The sequence below is a fragment of the Herpailurus yagouaroundi genome, unplaced genomic scaffold (assembly GCF_014898765.1).
Source record: "Herpailurus yagouaroundi ecotype Mexico unplaced genomic scaffold, PumYag 165, whole genome shotgun sequence".
Classification (NCBI taxonomy): Eukaryota; Metazoa; Chordata; class Mammalia; order Carnivora; family Felidae; genus Herpailurus; species Herpailurus yagouaroundi.
The window spans coordinates 4,152,915-4,162,120 of NW_024412406.1; the positions used below are offsets into that span (position 1 = coordinate 4,152,915).

The 9,206-nt window shown below is 37.9% G+C and overlaps 1 long non-coding RNA gene across 3 annotated transcripts in view; it reads right to left on the reverse strand.

Annotated features, from left to right (window-relative positions):
* LOC121038052 (uncharacterized) overlaps window positions 1-9,206 on the reverse strand; it is a 322,789-nt gene that overhangs the window by 162,116 nt on the left and 151,467 nt on the right. For all 3 annotated transcript variants that reach the window (XR_005794118.1, XR_005794120.1, XR_005794119.1), the window contains exon 3: window positions 4,490-4,570. This is a non-coding gene — a long non-coding RNA (uncharacterized LOC121038052). The remainder of the gene's footprint in view (window positions 1-4,489; window positions 4,571-9,206) is intronic.

Sequence of the window (9,206 nt, forward strand, 5' to 3'; positions counted from 1 at the left end):
CACTTTACAAGCTGCTGCCTGAAGGTCTGACTTCCAATTAGCAAGCACCATGGCTGACTGCAATACTGGGGGAGCTGATGGGCACATCCTGTCTTCTCCCTACAGCTCACTGTAACAGTAATACCTAGTCGCCAGCATCCCCCTGGAAGTAGCTTGTTCACACATCTAAAGCCCCAACTTTTAGAGCTGCTTTAGGAGAGCATTACGTGTTCCACAGCAAATAAAGGAGCAGTTGCTAAAGTGCAAGCAAGCACTCCCAGTGGCTATTCCCCAAGGGCTCAGTGCAGAGGGAGCAGGCAAAACCCTTCTCCTGGTTTCTCCCTATAAGGGGCTTAACCACATTCTTGTAGATGGCCATCTTTCAACATCTTCACAAGGTCTGCCCTCTCTGTGCATCTGCATCCTTATCTCCTCTTCTTATAAAGATACTGGTCATGTTGTGGGGCGCCTGGGTGGCTCAGTCGGGTAAGCGTCCAACTTCGGCTCAGGTCATGATCTCTCGGTTTGTGGGTTCGAGCCCCTCGTTGGGCTCTGTGCTGACAGCTAGGAGCCTGGAGCCTGCTTCCGATTCTGTGTCTCCCTCTCTCTCTGTCCCTCCCCTGCTCATCCTCTGTCTCTCTCTCTCTCTCTCTCTCTCTCTCTCTCTCTGTCTCTCTCTCTCTCTCTGTCTCTGTCTCTGTGTGTCTCTCTTTGTCAAAAATAAATAAACATTAAAAAAATTAAAAAAAAAAAAGATACTGGTCATGTTGGATCAAGCCTATACCAATGACCTCTGTCTTTTGAAGTTTTCTTAAATTTAAATTCCAGTTAACATACAGTGTAATATTAGCTTCAGGTATACAATTTAGTGATGCAGCACTTACATACAACACCTGGTGCTCATCACAATTGCCCTCCTTAATCCCCATCACCTAGTTCATCTCCTTCTCCCCTCTGGTAACCATCAGTCTGTTCTCTATAGTTAAGCATCTGTTGGGGTGTCTGGATAGCTCAGTCAGTTAAGCATCTCACTTCAGCCCAGGTCATGATCTCACAGTTTGTGAGTTTGAGCCCCACATCAGGCTCTCTGCTGTCAGGACAGAGCTCACTTCAGATCTTCTGTCTCTTTCTCTCTGTCCCTTCCCCATTCATGCTCTGTCTAGTTCAAAAATAAATAAACACTTTTTTAAAAAGCCCGTTTCTTACTTTGTCTCTATCATTTTCCCCCTTTGCTCATTTGTTTTGTTTCTTAAAAACTACACATGAGTGAAATATGGTATTTGTCTCTTTCTGACTGACTCATTTTGTTTAGCATATTACTCTCTAGACCCATCCACATCATTGCAAATGTCAAGATTTCATTTCTTCTTCATCTCTGAGTAATATTCCTGTGTGTGTGTGTGTGTGTGTGTGTGTATGTACACAACATCTTCTTTATCCATTCATCAGTCAATGAACAGTTGGTTGCTTCCATAATTTGTCTATTGTACCCAATGATCTCCTTTAATCTTAATTACCTCTTTAAACACCCCATCTCCAAAATATTGTCACATTCTGAGACACCAGGGTTTAGGACTTCAACATATGAATTTGGGAAGGAACACGTTTTAGTGAGTAACAGCATCTGAAGCCCTCTTCCACATTGCTACTACCAGAGTTCTAGTTGAAAGCCTGTCTCGTGATGTATAACCTGGAATTTCAACCCCAGTCTAATCTGCCTCCCTTATATCTTCCATACTACCCTCATTCTTGCTTTAATTCCCTACCAGGATTTTAAAACAGGATAAAATAGAGCCCTCAGAATGAGATATTTATTGCTGCACATAGTGTAACTCTGAAGAAAGAGTCTACATATGTTTACGAGCAGGTCAAATCCTGGATAAAATAACAATAAAAATAACGGCTTAATAATGGGCTACTTACTATGTGTCAGACATTAAGTGTTTTACAAACATCATTTGATTTAATCATCATCACAACACCATGAATTAAATATTATTACCCTTATTTTACATATGGATAACCCAACACTTAGAAGAATTAGGTAACTAGCAAATGTAAGCCACTATGAAGTGATGGAGTTCATTTACAAACTCCAAAATATAACTGATATTAGGATTCACTGCCTCCCATCTCCCACTTTTTTCAAGGCCACATTCCCTTCAAGTCTATGTTATTCTCATTCTTTTCCTCTCTCTCATTCAGGACTCAAGAGTTTAATCAATTCACCTTGCAGTGTTGAGTAATTTTGTACCGTTTCCAAGAGTCTTTGAATTTACAAGAAGACAGCTAAAAGAAACAATGATTAATCAATAACAGTGGTATTCAAAGTGTGGGCTAGGAACCCATGAGAGTCCCTTAGATCTTTTAAAGTGACCTATGAGGTCAAGATTTATTTTATAACATATCTAAGATATTCATTGATTTTTTTACTGTCATTATTTTACAAGTATATAGTGGACTTTTCCAGAAGCTACATGATAGTTACTATCTCAACAAATGAATGCAGAAGCAGATAAGAAAATCTAGCTGTCTTCTATGAAGCTAGGCATTAATAAGATTTGCAAAAATGAGGCAGAAGAGGAGGAATGCCATTCTTCTCAGAGTTTTTTTTTTATTTTGGAAAATGGAATTCTTTTTCATGGAAATATTATTTATGTTAACATACGATGGTCTTATATTTTAAATTTGTTCTAAATTTTAATACAGCAATATCAATAAATTTAACTCACAAAAACAAGAACTTTCCAGGGTGCCCAGTCATTTTTAAAAGTATGACAATGTCCTGAGACAAAAAAAGTTTGAGAATCACTGAACTACACACATCATTCAGTAATGATGAAGTCCCTGTTAGTGGCTCTAGGTCAGTAAAGAAAACATTTTGGAGGAGGTGACATTTCTAGCAGCTTAAGTCTTTTCCACAACAGGAACACCTGCTCAAGCTAAGTTTGTTTTCAAGTTCTCATCACTCTTTCAAGATCTTAAAAAAAAAAGTGTAGTCTACTGAAATTATACCCAACCCTGATGTTCAGGGGCTAAAAACTCATTTGTTTTTAAATCTAACATTTTTAGGGTACCTACCTGAATCAAATTTTTAATACAATCAATATTTGGCAGCACTAGGACATAAACCTAATTTTTCTTATTCCAACTCAAGTGCTCTTTCCCCTACATTGCCACGAAATAATGTTTTAAAGCTATCAATTTAAGCACACTCAGGAAGGAACATCACACCCATTGTGCCAGTGTATTCTCTATCTTTTCACAAACACACACACACACACACACACACACACACACACACACACACACCACACTTCCCTACTAATAGAAACGGACAGAAATTTTTATTTTCTGAAATAAAAAGAAAAATCACTGTTTTGACCTCTGCATTCTCGTAGCAAAATAGTCAATTAAAACAATGACAAAAAGTTTCTTGTTTCATTTCCACTGATAATAGCATTATTGAACTACTGAGCCATTACCTTGCACTCACTGTTCTTGGTGTTTTTCATTCAGTGTCTCAATCTTTACAATAACCTGCAAGTTAAGTATTATAATCCCCATTTTACAAATGAGCAGATGCTTTGATAGAGTAAATAACTTGGCACAGATCACATGGCTATTCCACTGCAGAGCTGGGATTCATACCCTAGTTTCTCTATGTATAATGCCTATTCTCCTTCATAATTTTTCTTATTAATAATTCTCTACATGATACATGGATAGAATTACTTGCAGGCTGTTACATGATTTGATAGCCCAAAGTAAGGATGGTGGCTGGAGATTGTGCACAAAGACATGGAGAAAATCAAGTTTTCTTCCTAGCAGACTTTTTCTTTTAAGACGGTTTTAGTTCCTACTGTGTTATGGTTCCTCAAAAGTTTAAACAATAGGTCGAAGCAAACGAAATTATTGGTAGCGGTATTCATTCACCCAGCTATTCTGAGTTCAGTGAAAAATAATAAATTGACTCTCCTTTTTTAATGTTAACTGAAGCACTAGAGAGACCTCATGCAATTTAGAGAGTATGGAAAGAAATATGGACAGTGGCAAGTACGGTTAATTGAACATTTTATAGAACATTGAGAGAGTTCAGGGAAAGTGCGTTTCCCATTTTTTATCTTCCCATGTTTAATGAAAATCCACCTATTATGACTGCATAGAAAAAGAAGAAATAAAAGAGAATTATCATTTTTATTTCTACTTAGTAGCTCATCCAAGCATTTGAGTTTGTTGGGGCTAGAGGCAAAACATGTGGAGAGTCAGCTGAAAGACAGGAGAGAAAGCAAAGACAGCTGCCTTCAATCTCCCTCACACAAACTAAAACCTTCCTTTGCCTGGCTTCCCAGTTTAGCCTTTAAAGTATATTTTGAAATAGGCAAAGATTTCCCTTCAGTTCCCAGGACTCCTGTTTAATGCTTTATTTCTCTTCTGTCTTTCCAGTTAGGTGCCCCACTCCATTCTCCCTAGAGTATGTACTCTATGCCCAAATGAACTAAAAATGTACCTGATCAGCTCCGGTGGAATACGGTGTCGGATGGCACTTACATTTCATTGACGATAAAAATCGATAGGTTAGAATGAAGCCCTAGGATAAAATTTCAGAGAAGGTGATTATTAATTAGCAGCTGGGTTTTTTGAAAAGCAAGTACAGTCACAGTTACTACCTTTTTAACCTAATCATTACATCTTCAAATCAAATTTTCAGTAGCAAATTGTGTATAAATCTTATCAGTGATTTCATTTTATGCATATTCACTTTCTGATAATTAGGTAACTCTTCCATGAAACATTTTAGAGGACATTTTATTTAATTTTGTGTAGCTTATACATATTAGACCTTAAATGCATATTAGTAAGGAAAAAGAAAAATAGAGGAAGAATCCAAGGGAGGAAGAGAGAAACACTGAACTTTTAACAAGAAAAAACACTTTCAAGGGATTTCACCATTAAAGAATACTGAGATCCACCACCCTTCACCTCAGGAACCCTAGGTCCTAAAAAGAATAACAAAAGTAAAAACCTGATAGGCAGAACTCCTATTGGCCAGAATACTTTTCTGAATGTCAGACCACAATGCAGGGGCATACGGATAGAATCTTGGAAAAAGCATATTTTATTGATAGAACTCTGCTCACCAACACGCACGAAATGTTGAATATAAAAGGAATCTCAGGAGCATCCTGTCCAATCCTCAAACTTACCACTCAAGGAAGAAAGGAAGGGAGGGGTGGGGGGGGGGGAGGCAGGAAGGGTACTGATGTTCACAATGATAAGGACTTGTTCAAGAACAGATAGCTAGGGTAACACTGAAACAACTCTATAGTCTCCATTTTATTCTCAGTCCAGAATTTTTTTCCCCATAGCTTCACTAGGATTTACTCTGCTTCAGTGATTTGGGCTTAAGCCCACTCATTTTCTAGATACACTCTCTGGAGAAGTTTGGCTGTCCTCACATCCATATGTTCTCTTACTACCTTCCCCCCCGCCCTTTTCTTAAGTTTATTTACTTGAGAGAGAGAGAGGCAGAAGAGAGGGAGAGAGAGAATCCCAAACAGGCTCTGCAATGTCAGCATGGAGCTGACCACAGGGCTCGAACTCCGAACCATGAGATCATGAACAGAGCTGAAATAAAGAGTGGAACACTTAACCAACTGAGCCACCCAAGGACCCCTACCTTTTTTTTTTTCTTAACCAAACAAGGCATCCACATCTCTATGATATTTGATTTCCAAGAAGAAATAAAAATGTCAACACCACATGTCCTGGCCATTCTGCTTCTTCTCAGCTCCATTCTCGGCCCTTTTATTGCTCTGTTCTGCATACCGAGGTAACTAATCCCCTAAATCACCTAGACACCCTTGCCAACTGACTTCTACCTGGGTTTGGCTAATGGAAGGAAAAAGTAAAAGATTAGAGAATGAGAGGAACACAGAAACAATGTTGTTTCCACAAAGTCCTCCTGCCCACAGCCCAGAGTGGCATCTATAACTACCTCTCCCAACGGCTCCAGCTCACTCAGAACAGCCCATCTCTTCTTAGACACAGAATAGTCCTCACCACAGATCTGGCTCCTACCTAATACAGGGGTTTAAGAGCTCTGGTAACACATCTGTATAGAATGATTTCACAAAGTTGGAATAACTCTGACTTTGCCTTAATATCTTATACAATTTGGCAGTAGCTCAATATACCTAGTGTTTGACAAATTACAAGCCAGACAACTGCAGACATGTATGTGCCAACTTTAAGATGATATGTGTAGATCAAGACTATTCAGTAAGCTCGATTACCAATTGATTTGTCTTACAAAATAATTCCATATTATTCCTTCAAATATCAAGCATCCCTAGCATATTTAAAACATGATTTACCAAAACTTGTATTATGCTAGCAAACATTTCTTACCATGAGAAAAAATATCAACATTTGACATGTCATGTTTTAATTTATTAGGCTCCAGTTTTCTTGAGTTTGGAATGCCAAAATCTATAATGGAGGCTCTCCTACTGAAAGCATTATTCAGGTTAATATAGAATAAATAGCAAATATTTGGGTTATATTCTGTGGAGCATTTGCCTCGTAAGTTTTCTTTCTCTTTTTTTTTAAGCTTATTTATTTATTTTGAGAGAGACAGAGAGAGAGAGAGAGACAGAGAGAGAGAGAGAATGAGTGGGGGAGGGGAAGAAAAAGAGGGAGAGAGAGAATCCTAAGCAGGCTCTATGCTGCCAGTACAGAGACCGATGTGGCTCGAACTCATGAACAGTGAAATCATGACTGAGCCAAAATCAAGAGTTAGACGCTTAACCAATTGAGCCACCCAGGTGCCCCTGCCTCGTTGATGTTCTTTTAAAATACTTACGTCAAGGACATTTAAAGAAGGAGGTATTCTAAAATAGTCAGAAGTGTGGAGAACAAAGATAGGACCTACAGATAGATTTAGGGCACCCCATTAGGTGTTTTCCTTTGCATCAATATAGCAGTCATAGGAAGCTATAGCTGAAAGTATTTGCCTTCTCATTATAATAAATGAAAAGTGTTTGACAAACTACACTCAACACTTCAGTCAAATCTGATAAATGTGCACTAATTTATTGACAGTGGTAGAGGAAAATAAAGGGAGAAGTATAAGGAACTTCGTCACCTCATTGTTACCTCTGTGTTGGCTCTGCTGAAAAAGCAGGGGGCGTCCTGTTGAGGGAACTACATCCATAAACACCTGGCAACAAACAGCCCAAGGCAGTTCTAGGAAGGACTCTAGAGAAGTAGCTTCCACAGGAATGACTTTCTGAAGCGAAGACGAAACAAAACCCCTACTTCCCAATAAATACTAAAGCAAAGTGACCTGTGGAAGTTTGGGAGTAAGGGAGGAGGGATTGGCGGAGGAGGCCGGAAATTAAATGACATAAGGTTTTGTCATATCTGTGCAAAAACATCAGAATTCTATTTGTCCATACAAGACAATCCATGTTTTTCCATGAAAACACATTAACAGTAAAATATTTACAAGGGTAATGAATGATTATAAATTTTGGTAAATTTCTCTTAGGAGAAAATCAAAGGTACCAATTAATATTTAAGGTACATTCAAAAGTGAAAGAGGGGCACCTTGGTGGCTCAGTCAGTTAAGCATCTGACTTCAGCTCTGGTCATGACCCCACGGCTTGTGGGTTCAAGCCCCGCATAGGACTCTGTGCTGACAGCTTCAGATTCTGTGTCTCCCTCTCTTTCTGTCTTTCCTCCATGCCTGCTGTCTCTCTCTTAAAAATAAAATAAAGATTTTTTTTTTTTTTAAATGAAAGGAGGGCACCTGGGTGGTTCAGTCAGTTAAGCGTCTGACTCCTGATTTAGGCTCAGGTCATGATCTCACGGTCCGTGGCTTCAAGCCCCGCATCGAGTTTGCACTGACAGTGTGGAGCCTGCTTGGGATTCTCACTCTCCCTTTCTCTCTGTCCCTCCCCTGTGCTCACTCTCCCTTTCTCTCTCTCTCAAAAAATAAACTAAAATAAATAAATAAATAAAAAATAAAAGAAGAGGAGACATAGCTTGGAGAAACATTATTGTAATGCCACTGGTTCACTAGGGGTGATTAGGTATATTTGTGGATACATGTTGCAGTGTATGCTATTTTCTCTTTTTTTTCAATGCGGCTGTCACCTTATCAACTACAGAGTTTGTAAAGGTTTGAATTCACATACACACCTATATGCACACACACTCATTGGTTTGTATAATTCAGTTTAATTTTCTGATGAAACTGACCTAGATAAAAATGCGATTTACAAAATACAAGATATAATTTTATTTTTTATTGCCTTCACTTCCCTGTTGACACTTAAGTTCTAAAACTCTGATTTTGGATATTTCTGTGTTACTTTTTCATTTACATTTCAAACGTTAACAACTTTGTTAATTATTTGCAAATAGAAAGATGCAACACTAGAAATAGTAATCAGAGGGCAAGTCTGGAACTTGGAGATAATCATGATAATGAGAGAAATGAAATAATTCTCTAGTTTTATCCCTGTAGCTCCATCAAATGAACTCAATAGCAAAGGAGATGATAGTCCTCACCCTACCACAATTTGTAAATTTGAGTTGGTGAATTTAAATCCAGTAAGACATCTTTACATGCTTGTTTATCACATTGGTTTTTGTTACCAGGGAAAATCCAATGAGTCTAAACCCTGTATCTTTTACATGAAAGCTCTGCACCATAAGTGCAGTGGGCCATCTCACAACATCTACAATCCAACATGAAGGAAAATTTGCAATCAAATCACCAGAATGCTTTGCCAAGAGCTAAGCAGGGGAGGGGTTTGGAATAACATAAATGGAAATTACAATCAAGTGAGTAAATTAAAATTGCTTAAAGTTTCCTTCAAAGTCAACTTCAAAGTTATCTTGGAGAGTAAAACTCATATAGTAAGAGAAAGTGGGTAAAGATCTCAGATGAGAAACAGCCAATCTGATACCTTATCACATGTTCCAGGTCTGTTTATATGCTTACTACATAAAAGAAACAATGTGTTAGGCAAGAATACAGAATGATTATATATATATATATATATATATATATATATATATATATACACACACACACATGTATATATATATATGTATGTATATGTATATATATGTATATATGTATACATATATCAGAACTCTGCACTGATTATATACATATACATATACATATACATATACATATACATATACATATA